Here is a 15393-nt window from a genome sequence, read left to right on the forward strand (position 1 = left end):
TCTACACTGGATGCGGCGCGACACGACAAATCGCCGACAGAAAACTGCTGCTGCGTTCTATTTATTATGTATTGACAAAAATTTCAAATGGTTTTCAACGGTCGCTTTGTCGCGTCCAGTGTAGACAGACTTTAGCTGTTGGCGCGGCGCGACACGACAACTGTCGCGTCCGGTGTACACACGGTGTTTGAAACCTCTTTTTCGAATGTGTACAATTCGTGATTTCGAATGAACCGAGGATTTGACTGATGGGGCGAATAAGGAATAAGTTCCTTAATAATAGCCGTGGAAAAAAATCTTTAGGACTTAATAATGTATAATGACGACAAGTGATGACATATACGTCATTGCATAAAGGAATTGCTGAATCGGTTACCAAACGATTCGTTGTAACGCATTGTACTAAAGAACCGATTCGTGGTTACCAGTCGGACTTCCTGTACTCTTCCCATCAGCTCTTCTGCAGTGCCTTATCTTTTACCCATAGAGATCCGCTGTACATGATGAAACTCTGACTTTGAGCAGCAGCTGTTACTCTCATGTGAGTTAATGATTCTCCTCATTTTCCACTGGAATTTACTGTTTTCAACTCACTCTATTTCGTACAGACTCTCCTCGACTTAAAACGTTCAGGATAAACTCTACACCTGGAACATAAGCCTGCTGTGGGTGGCATAGTGATTCAGAGGCTTTTCGCAAGGTTTAGTTTTCAATTTCTCTTGGACCTGGGCTCTGAGATCTTTCTTACTCTTGTGCTTCTTTGTTTATAATAAGTGAAGTCTGTCTTTATAAGGAGCTGAGTTCTAACAGGACCCCTGTGGTGAGGCAGTGGTACTTCTCTTGATCTCCTAAAAAGTCCTACTGTTTTGATAGTTGCTGTTTTGGCATGGTGCAGGAGTGAGAGGGCTGCTACTTGCTTGTGGCGTTGGCTCTTGTATTTTTCTTTCCCTCACTGAGACAATGAGATGAATCCTGCTGGCTCTCTCAGAACAAACCGGCTGCGTCTGGTCAGGCAGTGGTCATTGCTGTACATGTTTTTGTACAGTTCCTCCCCCCAACACCAATCCCAGCAAAGTTAAACTCCAGTCGTCTACCTCTAAAAGATTGAGTTTACACAACATATCAAAGATAAAAGGAAAGATTAATAGGTCTCCTGTTCAAATCACAGCCTAGTCTAAACCCAAAGATAATGATTCCTAAAAAGGTCAAACGTAATTGCGGAAGACATTATTAGTTCATTTTTGAGAAGGAGAAGAGTTAATATTACCTTTGAAGATAAGAGCAAATGTATTTATCTGAGCATGACACACTTTGTGTCTACCTTCTTTTTGCATGCCACTGTCTTTGGTTTCCATTCTAAACATGCACATTCATCTTCTAATAAAGGAAAAGCTCTCTTAACTCATGACACAATTCCTTAGCCATTTGGGATTGTGAATAGGATCATAAAATGCACACCTTTACACACTTAAAAACAGTGACAACTACCAGGTAGACACATGCAAGTAATTACAGAGTGGAGCACCTCAGCTTGCGTTCGAACATTGTATGGCAGCTCTCTTCCACTTTCTCCTAAGACGTTCAGTCACTCAGTCCATCACTAAAACCAGCAGTATTTCTTTTCGCCACCCATTAGGTTTCCACAGGTGTATTTCGGAACCACCTGCCTCATCTGTTTTCAGAAGGTGAAGGCCGTGTCATCGGTTATTGTTACTGTTTACAAGATACAGCGAAGTTCTTTCTCACTCCCTGCCAGATTCCTGATCTATCAGAATGTGAGTGTTTACACAAACACAAGGGACGAAGAACAGAAAAAAAGACATCCAGCAGACACCCCCAAGCATGTTGTTTCTCTCACTATTTTTTTTATCTTGCTGCTGAATGTCTCCTTGGTGTTTGGGAATGTGAAGACTATCATGTTGTTGTTGTTTCAATCAGTTGTTAATACAGTGATTTAGTTTAAAAGGGACAGATCAGTCCAAAAAACCTGTATGTCTTTCTTTCTTCTTAAATACAGTGGAAGTCAGGGGGGCCCAGTGTTATTTTGGTCCCCACTGACTTTAATGTATGAACAAAAACAGTCAAAACTTTATTAAATTTAGTGATCAGCAGCAAAAAGAAAGTTGACTTGAGTGTGAACTATCCCTTTTAGGTCACTTTCATGATCACATTTTGAGTTTTCTAGGGTCCTTTTGAAAGCCCCCAGTTTTAACATTATATTGATGTGGTTTGTCTAGATTACTGATTAGATTGAGGGCATTTTTACTCTGGTTAGGTCATTTGCTCTCATGTGAATCATTAAACTTCGGACGGTTCTGAGAGCAGACCGTGTGTGGCTAGAGAAAAAAATGCTTGAAGCCAGTGAATCAGGTAGGCGTGAAGGGGACTCTACCTCTCCCCACTGATTCTTTGAGTATGTGGGATTGTCTCTTCATGCAAGACACTGCACTGAATCATGATTATTGTTTCCTTCAGACTGTGAGCATGTTGAAGAGTTTAGGAGTGTCAGGAACAAAGATCATTTGTCTTGTAAATCCTATAATGAAACATGAATTTGCTCTACTGCTGTTATCCAGAGTTCTTGAGATCAGCAAAATGAATAGCAACAGTGTTTCCTTGTTAATGCAGAATCTGCAAGCCTGGTCTGGCCTTGATTGTTGTATGTCACAGTTGCAAGTCGGTACAAAGCAACCTGTTCCCTTCAGCTTACAGGAATTCCACTTTTGTATAAATACATGGATATGGGTAAGCAGGATTTAGTGCAATAATGCGACCGCTTGTCAGCCATCGACTTCAACTTGAGCCCTGACAAAGGAAATGCACAGCATGCATGCTTTTGTGATTACAGAGTTGACTTGGCTTAGAAACATCTTTGTTTGCTTTGACCGTTTTACGTCTCGGACCACCCATTCAATCTCTATGAGCATCGTCTGCCTTCTTGCCAATGATAACTCAACCAGCTGAAATGGACTAGACAATGCACACCCACCAGAATCTCATGCATGATAATGGAAGCATTTAACAAGGTGTGTGTCAGTGTTTAAGGTCTTTAACAAGTCTCCAGTGAATCATAGTGCAGGCTGCGCTCACTGATTTCCATGGTGAACTTGTGGAGGTTTCCACAGTGACACCATTTGATAGAAAACTTTCTGTGTACCACATGTAAAGGTTCTTCTGGCAATGAAGATATGTGTAGAGTGAAGTGAGCTTTAAATATGATTTGTGTGGCATAGTGGTTATAATGGGTGTGAGTTTGAACTCTGCTAGGCACACAATTGTGCCTTTGAGCAAGGTAGCTAACCTCAGGTTGTTCAGGGTGGTCTGTCAGTGTAATGTGTGTAGTGCAAGTCGCTTTGGATAAAAGCATCTGCTAAATGACCATTCACTTGAGTTCTAAATGTACTGCGAAAGTAGGCAGTAAGTTATCAGCCCAGACTGTATTTGTTAACCGTGCACATTTTCATACAGGTGCAGATGGTGTTTGCGTGACAAGCTTGATTTATCTACCTGGTTCAGACAGAATGACTGTTAATCAAAGCAGAGTTACACGGTAGCGAGTCTAGCGACCCACAAAACCTGACTTGTAGGTTGTGTATCTGAAGATAAATCTTGCTGACTGTTACAGTACATTTATCGCTGTTTTATGGATTCGCATTTTGCTTACCCAGGAATTTGCATTGGTACTCATGAGCTCTGTTCCAAAACTAAGTGAGCTGTCATTCTGTCTACTGCTTACATTGGCAACTGCCTTTTAAGTCATAGAACCTCATAAGTGACTCATGAAAGCTCTAAATAGGCGACAACTCTGTGTGCCACACAAATAATGCTCCTCACTTGAAGCACATGGAGACTTGGTATGTAATTGAATGTAAAAGAGAAATCTTAGCATATTGGTACTTTTAAGAATCAAATTAAATATAACTTTAGTCTATAATCAATAGATATGCAGATGGTACCATATTGGTTATCAGCCCACAATACTGTTCAAAAGTTTGAGGTCAGTGAGATTTTTTAAATATTTTAAAAGAAATGTCTTATGCTCACTAAGTCTCCATTGATTTGATTTAAAAAATCTATTTTAATATATTTAAAAATTTAGTTAATTCCTGTGATGGCAAAGCTGAATTTTCATACAGTCTTCAGTGTCGCATGATCCTTCAGAAATCATTCTAATATGCTGATTTGGTGCTCAAGAAACATTTATTTTAGCTAGTATAATCAATATTGAAAACAGTTATGCTTATTAATATTTTTGTGGAAACTATGAACATTTTTAAAGGGTTTTTAATTTCATAAAGTACACAAGAGCAGAATTTTTGAAATTACTGAATAAAAGTAATAATTTCTTATAGTGCATATTACAGGTTTTAGGCTATATTTTTTGAGCGATATTGGATATTTAGTTGTGCAATATCTAATTTTTACATTTACATTACCTTTACTGTTATCTAACTTTTGAAAAAGTCTTGTAGTCATGGACAGGGGTGGGCATTTAATATTAAAATGCTGCCTATAGACAACTCACTAGGCTTTGAAGCAGAGCAGTGGTGTCAGTGCTCCACCCAAGCTTCTCAGCTCTGTGTCTGCCTGTTGATGGATAGGCAGAGGTCAGAGGTCAGGGTTTTGCCCAAACTCTTGGAAGTCTTCCCTTTTTCTCTCATATTTTCTGCATATCCAGACACACACACTCCAATTAATATCCAGTTCATGAGGATTCCCAGACAAAGCATCCAGTTATTCAGCAGCCACAATAGTGTATTGGCCTGCACAGTCTTACCAGTGCCAGTGAAACACTGCATCTCTTTACTGTGGAAAAAAAATGAGGGCTGAAGGAAGGCATAGCTGCAGAGTGAAATCATGGGGGTTTCCGGGTGATAAGCAATATGAATTAAACTGGCAGGACTGAAGGCATTCTTTGTATTGGAGATGGGCTGACTCACCCTCTTCGTGCCATATGGTGGGGGTTTGGTGTCCGGGTTTTTTTCTGGAGCACTGACCTTCACGGCCAGGCTGTATTAAAGCGGCTTTTATTTCCACATCCTATCTACTCCTGACCCCTGCAGCTCACCCCACTGCTCTAGGGATGGTTTGCTTTACTGTGCTGGTGTGAGTTCCAGCACCTGCCTAACCCATTTACTCGCTGCTTCCATTCACTGTTTGTGCCAGGTCTCCATGGCTCAGATGACCTCAGATGGGCCGTTGGGGGATTTCCCACTGCTCTTTTTCTCAGGCTGATATTAGACAGAGGCACAGACCATAATAAAAGATAATTAGATGCTGTGACCACAATTGTGACCAGATTTCAAACCTCAAGAGTTGCTGCTACTTGTTGGCGACAGTGTAACAGAGCCTGTTAGGTCTTTATGTGGAAACAGATGCAGAGGATTCTGGATTGTTATCTTGACTCCACTTTTCCATCATGACCCTAGTCACCTCGTCCTGTTTCGGCCCTCACTTACTCTCAAACCAGATATTAGATCGTGGTGAGTGATTTGATATCAGTCTTTACTTGAGTCACCTCTCCTGCATTCACTCCTTTTATTTATTTTTTTTTAATTTTGCCCCTGAATTCTAGTAATAATGTTGATGTCAAGGTGGTCGTAAATGGTCATAATTCAACTTTACGTGACCTTTTTCTTCCCAAGTATGCTGTTGTTAAAAAAAAAAAAATATATAAATATATATATATATATATATATATATATATATATATATATATATATATATATATATATATATAAAATACCAATCATAGTTATTAATGTTGTGCACTGCTGTTTGAGTTTATCGCTGGTAAACTAAAGCGCTCTTTTAATTTAACCAAACGCATTCTATATGAGATAAATCAGATATACATCATATATAAACACAATATTACAACGTACAATTGCACAAAAGGCTGCAAACAAACAGCGCGCATCTGAAGTGTCTCTGAAGGAAATGATGCATTATTTATCGGCTTTAAGATATCGGCCAAATTTTCTTATTGGGCCGATACCGATAACAAAAAATGAGCATTTATCGGCCGATACCGATATGGTGGCCGATATATCGTGCATCCCTAATATATATATATATATATATACACACACACACTTACACACGCGTATTAAATGAAATATAATTTCAACTCAATATATAAATGATAAAAATTCTAAATTATACAACCTCATAGTTTTAATAAATAATTTTTATAAAGTAATTCAGCAATAAAAAATACAATACGTCCTGCAGTAAAAAAAAAAAAAGATGCATTTTTTTACCATAGGACTGCATGTTCTTCAATTAAAAAAAAACGTAAAGAGAATAAGTTGTGAATATATGTGTTTATTTTAATGTACTAATTACTATACTAATTTTTAAGTCATCCTACATCCCCCTTGGACATTTACTGATGGCGCCTAGTAGGCTCTGGTTAAAAACCACTGCTTTAAATTACCCTTTTAGCTGTTTAATTTTTTATACAGTTAATGTTCTGGGTGAACTGGCATAGTGAACATTAGAGTAGGTTTATATAGATATCAAACACTTTTGCTACAAGAAAACAAGGACACATCTTATTTACCATGATATACAGCCTGTAAATGCTTACACAGTACAAAACTTACACAAACAGTCATCTGGCACTGAGGACCCCCAGGCAAAGGGGTTTATAAAGAGGAGTGAAGGGGAGTGTTAACATAAAAGCTTCCTGCTCCCCACCGAGCCAAAATCTTGCCTTCAAAGCTAGTTAATGCTTAAACAGGTGAGTGGGAGTTTCGGGGTCCATAACTCTGCCGCAGTGAGTAGATACAAGGAGCACTGTGACCTGAGGGAGGCCCTGGTCTAATGGCCAGCTCCCCCCTGCTTCCTTCAAGCAGCAGTCAAACCCCATCACTGGAGCATTAACCACAGCGGCTCACCCCCACAAAGCACTGCGGCATTAAAGATGGGCTCTTGTGTTTTGCCTCTCTCTATTTGTTTTACTTAGTGTCCTCAATGAGTGTTTTGAAGGCTCTGGAGTGTGGAAGATTGTTTTTCTCGAAGCTATGTATCCATGTTTGGATGTTCTTTAGTGTGAACCGGCCAGGAGGGTCTGGTGTTAATGTTTCTGTATATGAAAAGCAATAATTGCATTTTGACATAACTGGTCTATGAACAAAACAGAAGAGTTTACATTTGAGTTTTCTAGATAGAAAATGCATTAAGGGATCGCTGAAAGCTTCCAAAACAAGAGATTGGAAGTGAGTGCAGCTTTTCCTTCAACTGGAAATCAGCTTTATGACTGTGTGCGCGCGCTGCTTCATTTTATGATGACCTAAAGCATGTTCTCATCTATCATAAAACGGCAGGAGTGACATGTAATTTCCCTTTTTCCACACAAATGTGCTCAGGTTTTAATACTGTATATGAGTCAGATCTCAGAGAGAATTATAGGCTAAGCTGTTCCACATGTTCACCTGCTACCTGTGTGTGTGTGTGTGTGTGTGTGTGTGTGTGTGTGTGTGTGTGTGTGTGTGTTATGCAGTGATAAGGGGAAGTGTAGGATTTTCTTATTTAGTTCTATATTGTAGATATTGTAGTTTCAGATACGGACAGTTAAAGGGATAGTTCACCCCAAAAATTCTTTATTCAACCTTGTGTTCTTCCAAACTTGTTTGACTTAATTTCTTTGGTAGAACAGTAGAACATTAAAGAAGATTGATAAATCTCTCTGGGGTTTTTTTTTTTTTGTCGGTCCAAACATTGGAAATCAGTGGTTACCAAAATTCTTCAAAATATCTCTGTTTGTGTTACACAGAAGAGAGAAAGTCATACAGGTTTGGAACGACATGAGGTTGAGTAAATGATGACAGAGTTTTTATTTTAGGGTGAACTATCCCTTTGAGATTTAATGTGTTTTTCCTGTTTCAGCTTAATGTGAAGAGACAACTAGAAGTAAGTCATTCGGTTGATTTCCCATAGTGTAAACTATGTGAATCTGTTTGTTTGAGCAATCTGACATGTTCTTGCTCAACCGATAGACTGAGTTTAGGGCTGGACTTCCTATTTTGTGAACAATGGCCTGTTCATAAAATAAATAATGATGACTGATTCATTCACAAATACATTTTGGAGTCAGATCTTTTCATTGAATCATTTGATCTGGTGTACAAAACCAATATGAATGATTTTTTTCATGGATCCAACAGATTACACTCTTAAAAATAAAGGTGCATCACGATGCCATAGAAGAACTTTTTTGTCTAAATGGTTCCATAAAGAACCTTTAACATCTGAAGAACCTTTCTGTTTGACAAAAGGTTCTTTGTGGCGAAAGAAGGTTCTTCAGATTACAAAAAGGTAAGAAAGAGATGGTTCTTTAAAGAACCTTTGACTGAATGGTTCTTTGTGGAACCAAAAATGGTTCTTCAATGGCATCGCTTGATGAACCTTTTGAAGCACCTTTATTTTTAAGAATGTAGGTTCTCAAGTTGGTCTCACTGAATTAAAGTTGGCGTGAAATTAAAATTCCCGTCTATTTTCTTGTCATGTTACTGTTGTTATTGTAAATGATTAATCTATGAATGTGTATATATGTTTGTTATTGTTTGTTATACTTTATTGCTCAGCCTCCGCTGAAAATTTGTCTTTGGTCTCGCTTAACATTCAACAATGACAATACAATCCACATATCACATCAAATAAATACTTAATACATTCATCCATCCTAAAAACACTGCAGTCATAGCCTTTGTTTAAGAGACTTATAGCGTATGATACAAAGGTATGTAAAATATGTAATTAAAAAATTGACCTTAATTTTTAATCGAAAAGTCATAATTCAATCTTCTGATGAATGTATGCAGAACCTTTGATAATCCATTACACTCAGATTTGCTTCACAATATAAAAGAACAGATCTGTCACTGCTTCTGTTTCTTCTTAGCTTTAAATGTATAATATCCAGTCAAAAATGACTTTCATTTCAGTCTGTTTGTCACACAAAGTAAGACTTCAGAAGAGTTGGAATATAGTGATAAAGTTATATACTACTTTTATGATTTACTACTATCCAACCTGGATAAGAGGTTGTATATAAATGCAAATAGTGATGAGCAAAATATTGTCTTAGAAATAAGAGTTAATATCACATCTCCCTCTGTTGTCTTGTTGAAATTTGTACCAGTCGTCCAACCCATAATGCCTTTCATCACTATAGCCCCTGCCACACTTGTCTAATTCTTATGATTTGTTTTTGTTCTTCATGATTTGTTTTCTTTTGACTGAGAGAAACATTTTAGTACGTGTTAACAGATGTTTGACTAACATTTGACAAGCACTGTAACTGTACTTATCAGGCTCTGTAATTTGTGGCATGCACCCAAATATGTGCTTCCTACCACGGAGTCCCATCAGACCAGAGGCGTCTCATGCAAACATTAATATTCCAAGGTGTCCAAACAAATGAGGTTTTGTGTTTGTTATCTCTCATTGTGGGAATTCTAGTGTGACATCATCACTCGCTCCCTTCCCCCGTGGAGCTTTTGAACGCTGATGATCTGAGTATGCCTGGAATTCTGAGGGAGATTTTTGTTGCTGCATGTGGCAAGATGAGGATCGCTGATGTTAGTATCATTTCAGCTGGATCAAGATAATATTGTTTACTCCTTCACCTTTATGAGTCACAGCGATGTTCATGATGTCCTGCACATTCCAGTGACAACCTGTCTACTGTTATGGATTCTTATGTTATGAACAAGAATTGATAGATTTGATGATTTCGATTTGAGACCTCACAGTACCTATCTCCTCTGAGCCATGCAGGGCGGCACGTCAGATCGGTGGGGTAAATAAAACATCCTGAAACAGCGCAAACATCTGTTGCACCACAGGATATTCATATTTAAGGACAGTGGGGTGGTTTATGTTGGAAGGGCCCCTCTTTCTGTTGACTTTGGGAGCATTTTGCCTCTGTCTTCTCACAAAACTGATATGAGGTTACGCTATATTTGAGAGTGAATGTGAGGCCTTCTCGTAATGCCCTCCAGCTTATGTTATTTATCATGGAAGAATTGTTGCTCTTGGAGTTTCGATGTTGTATTCCTGCATGTGCTGTGTGTGTTGGCTAATGTATTTACAACCAGATTTGTTTTCAGTGTGACAGTAAGGGCTCCACGTGTGTGTCTTTGGAAAGGTCAAAGGTCAGAGTGCTGCGTCACTGTATTGTTGTCGCTTGTATCTCAGCCAGACGAGTGTCTGCTGAGTTCGGTCAGACCCCGTGTCACTGGGTGTGAGCGATGATCTGATCTACTCTGGCTTCTCTGAGAAACTATGTTTCAATGTGATATACGGAACATAACAAAGCCACATAACTCTGCTAAAGACTTCATGTCACTTACATAAAATTCACAACAAGAAAATGTAAAGGGTGCCTGTATGTGAAAAAGTTGCTACTGTAATGATAAGGTGTCTTGGTTGGTTGGCTGCTAAGGTTTTACTTATTCACTATCGTCAGAGCCGATCCTAGACTTCTGGGGGCCCTACGCAAAACTGTGTCGGTGGGGTGGGGTGGGAGGGGTCTGGGGTTATGAATGAATGAAAAGCCTTTGTCCGCTTGAGAAACAGTGTCTCTTCAGCGGCTCGCTACGCTTTCAACTCGGTTTTTTTTTGTCTCGAGTAAGACACTGTATGTGAATGACATTCAAGTTACATGATTTGACTGATTTTTACGTAGAAAGGGTGATAGTGCACCGCATTAAAAGAAATTACATAAGCACTTTTCATAACCACTGGCCAAATTCAAAAACAAAACAAAAATTAAATCATCTTTGAGAGCAAGGGGGACCCCTGGTGTTTCGGGGGCCCTACGCAGCTTGCGTGCTTTGCGTATAGGGAGGATCGGCTCTGATTATCGTTCATTATAATTTATTTTGGTAGTACAAATTGTGAGTAACAAGTTATGCACAAAAATGTGAACTTTGTTTAATAGTTGTTCTGAGTATGTGGCCGTATTTATACCTGGTATTACTATCCATATAGGGGATTGTGTTAGATTTTACAAAAAAAAGCTTTCTAGCTCGCTCTACTCTGGTTTCAGTGGTTTTGGATTTCAACACGTTTTGACCCATGTTTGTACACTTATTTAGCACTGACCACTTAATACCAGATGTAAACAGGGCCATAGTAGTATCGATGCTTGCCTTTGCAAACACCAAAAGATTTAAATGCTGAGAAGGATCATTATATAGAGAGCTGAATCAACATAACTGTTTTTAATGAGCAAACTTAAGTGCAATAATTGTGGTTTGAATGTATCTGATAACTTTAAGTGCAGACGAACGGCTTCTCTTGTCTCGACCATCTCTTATTTCCAGTTCCAGGCTGTCTAGAAAAGTTTAACAACACAAACCTTCAGCTTCTCATTTGTCTCGCAAGACGTAACATGTCCTCAGGAACTGTCAACTGGGAAATGACAGAAAAGTGTCAGCTTTCATTGGTGAGGAGATAGAACTGCTGATACGAGCTGCTCATCTGCACAAAAGTGTGTCTGTTTGATGAAACGTGTGTGTGAGTGGGTTTTTGAGATATTCAGCATGTCAGATCCTGCCGAGTGGTCTTAGGGTTTGCCTGTAGCTTAGAGTAACGTCACTGTGAACATGTGCTGATGTGTGCCTGTGCATGTCGGCACCCGACTCCTCTCTGGATGGGTGAACACAATGAAGAGAACTAGACTCCCACCTCTTCACTTGAGCACACCGGCAGAATGGCTCCTTTGTGCAAAACTACAGTCTCTAGGGGCACTGTAACATAACGTAGGGAGTAAGATACACTCTGTACACAGAAGAGACTGCGGGCAGACAGTGCAGATCAACAGATACAAATCCGAGATATCTCTTACGGTTACATAAGGCAGGTTTGCCCATAGGAAAAAAAATTGAATGAGAAAACATGAGAAGGTGATGTGTGTTCATTTTTTATATTAAATGGGTCATATGATCCGATTTCAAATTTTCCTTTCTCTTTGGAGTGTTACAAGCTCTTGGTCCATAAAGAAGATCTGTAAAGTTGCAAAGACTAAAGTCTCAAATCCAAAGAGATATTCTTTATAAAAGTTAAGAGTAAACCTCACCTACCTAAAATGGCTCATTCTAACACGCCCCCACATATCTACGTCACTATGTGGAAAGATTTGCATAACACCGCCCAAATGTTCACGCAAAGAAAGAAGGCGTAACTTTTATTCTCGCTGTAGTATTGTTGCTGCCACTGCCATGTCGTGAAGGTGCTGTGTGCTTCGTTGTGAAAGCGAAACTACTTTGTTTGGTCTTCCAAAAGAGGACGATATCGTCTAGAGCTGATCCGTGCTGAGAAAATACTTCTTCGCGCTGTCGATCGCCGGATCGGCTTTCACCGTGGACGAAGCGGAGTCCAGCCCGGGGTCATCACATGTGGTTGCCGCAGGCATGGCAATATGGTAAGGGACGTAACATTTCCGTCACACGCTTGAGGTATTCGGCCAATCACAACGCACTGGATAGCTGGCCAATCAGAGCACACCTCGCTTTTTCAGACCGATGAGCTTTGTAAAAATGGACGCGTTTCAGAAAGGCGGGGCATAGAGGAGAAACAATAATGTAGTATGTGGAAAATAATGTTGTTTTTTTACCTTAAAACGCATAAACACATTTCATTACACCAAATACACAAAATAATGTTCTTTTTAGCAGCATGATATGACCCCTTTAAAATACTTTCTCTATCCCAGTTTAATGTGCTTAAAAAATAAAGACATTAGTTTATGAATTCATTTTAAAAATGTTAATAAACCAAGTGTTTAATTCATCTTGAAAATAAAATAATATATAATTAACTATATATATACTGTATATACAGCTCTGGAAAAATTAAGAGACCACTTGATTTCCCTTCACTTGATTAACGATTTATAGTTATGTGTTTGAGTCAAATGTAATTTCTGTTTTATTCTGTAAACTACTGATGACATTTACAAATTAAAAAAAAACTTTGTCAGAAATGACAATTGGTCTCAATAACAAAAAGATACCATGTTTTCAGATATGTTTAAATTCATTTTTAGACAACACATTACCCATGTTAGAAATCGAAGAGTTAAGAAATCAATATTTGGTGGAATAAACCTGATTTTCAATCACAACAAATGAAAACATTTGTTATTTTGAACAATTGTCTAAATTACAAAAGTTTTATTTGAAATTTGGAAAAATTGTTATCAGACTAAAAAAATCGAATAAATTCAGAGAAACTGATAATTTTCAAGTGGTCTCTTAATTTTCTCCAAAGCTGTATTTATTATTATTATTATTATTATTATTATTATTATTATTATTATTAAATAATGTAATATTATAATTTCTTGGTACTCCTATGCGATACATTTGTAAGGAAGCTATTCACAGATTTTCCCCAAAACGGTAATTGTCAAAACCAACCAACCCTATAAAGCAACTTTGTCTCAACTAATAATGTGAGTTTTGTGCAGGACTAAGCCAATCTATTTTTGACCAGTTTCAGATGGGAAAGTATTTTAAAACCTGTTTGAAAAAGGCCATTGTTGCTGCAACTTAGTGCTGGAAAAAGTAACACTTCAAATGTTATTGTGTTTGCTAAAGAAAGTGCAATGAGATTAAAAGGCAAATGCTTTTCAGTTTTTTCTCCTGAGGAAAAACCTTAATTCGCATGTTTCTAAGTAACTGGTCAGGTTTGCCAGTATACCTTCACTCTGCAAAACTGTCATCTTTGGTTTAGGGGATATTTTCCAGAGCTGACATTGATCTGTATAAACTGGCATGAGAGACTGTTGATCTTCATACTCTCCCCTGTGGGGGACGGATGTGTGTATTTACTCAAAGCCTGTCCCAGGTGGCATAGGACCCCTCCAGATTAGATCAGGACTGGGTGCCTCCCCTTACTTCACACACACAGCCATCAGTGAGCACCCCACCCCCAGACACACACCAACAGACCAGAAATTGAGGATAAATTCCCCTGCTATCCCTCAATGACTTTTAATCTGGACACCGGAAAGAAAATGATAAATGTGAAGGAAATGCACCTTGAATGAGTCAGTTCATCAGCTGATTCCACCATTCTGGATTGTTTTGACTTGTTCAGGAACAACTGTATGTATTAGGAAAAGAGATGGTGGGCCTGGCTGTCTCCTCAGCAGCTGTTTCTGGTAGGTGTTTTGTTACTTGCATGTTTGTCTTTTTTTTCATTGGGAACTAGATAATTGTATTATCAAATAGTTCTCACATTGGTCTGAATGATTTCCGTAGAGGGTAAAGTGAAACATATTAATTCGTTTTAGTTAAATCTAGTCATTCCAACTTGAATTAAGCATCATAAATGTGTAAATCTGTAATAAGTATTTAGTCAGTTCATAGACATTTTAGTTGTTGAGTTTGTGTATTGCTTTATGAGTAAATCTATATAGTAGCTTCGCACCCATAAAATTCAAACTGTACAAGTTTAAACAGGTGTTGTTTTTGTTGTCTAAGCAAAATACGCTTGTAAAAAAAAGATCTCACCAAGGTGTTTAGAACTTTCTTGAGGAGCGTTGTGGCTTTCACAACCAACATACTGCACATTACTATCTCTGGTAGGCATCTTAAAGCTCTTTGGCTGCACTTTTAATGAGGTGAGGAATGTTTTCTCGTTTTGCGGCAATGTGTGAGGTGCTGAGTGCTAAAGCACTGGTGCAGTTCTGCGAAAACGCCCCATTGTCCTCTAAAAACAGCTTTCAACACCAACTTTACATTCCTCAACATGGCTTTTAGCTTATGTTGAAACAATACGACTGTCAGTAAAGTGCTTTCAAGTGAGTGAGAAAGACAAATAGATTTGCCTGCGAGATCTCGCAGACAAAGGTGAAAACATCTCGCAAGTGGTCGATCCAAAAGAAAGCAACAAACACCCCTTCAAGAGAACCTGCAGGTTAACTGGATTCGACTTTGAGCGCCGGTGTGGATTTCTGTGTTCCCATTATGCTGTTTTGATGTGGTATTATCAGAGAGGGCCACATGTGAGGCTCTCTGGAGGAGAGTGGGCACATAGCCCCGTGTTGTGCTTGGCTTTGGAAATGACCCTCCACAGGTGCAGCTCAAGATAAAGAGAAGCGCAAATGTGTTTGATCTCATGTAAGAGTGTATCTCTGTAGGAATCATATATGCTTCACTGTGCTCATGTTGGTTTAAGCTTGTCCTAACGGCCCTCTGAAGACTTTTTGTTTATTATATTATGATTTGTAAATCTTTTTTGTAACCTCACCTCACCTGACTTGTCATCTTTATGGGAAATACACCAAAACAAAGTAAATGCTGCACATATATTTCAATTACAGCATGATTTTGCAGTTTTTGCGTATGTCGTTGTAGAACAAATGATGGCATT

This window comes from Sinocyclocheilus grahami, unplaced genomic scaffold, assembly GCF_001515645.1.
Source record: "Sinocyclocheilus grahami isolate Dianchi unplaced genomic scaffold, SAMN03320097.WGS_v1.1 scaffold1273.1, whole genome shotgun sequence".
Classification (NCBI taxonomy): Eukaryota; Metazoa; Chordata; class Actinopteri; order Cypriniformes; family Cyprinidae; genus Sinocyclocheilus; species Sinocyclocheilus grahami.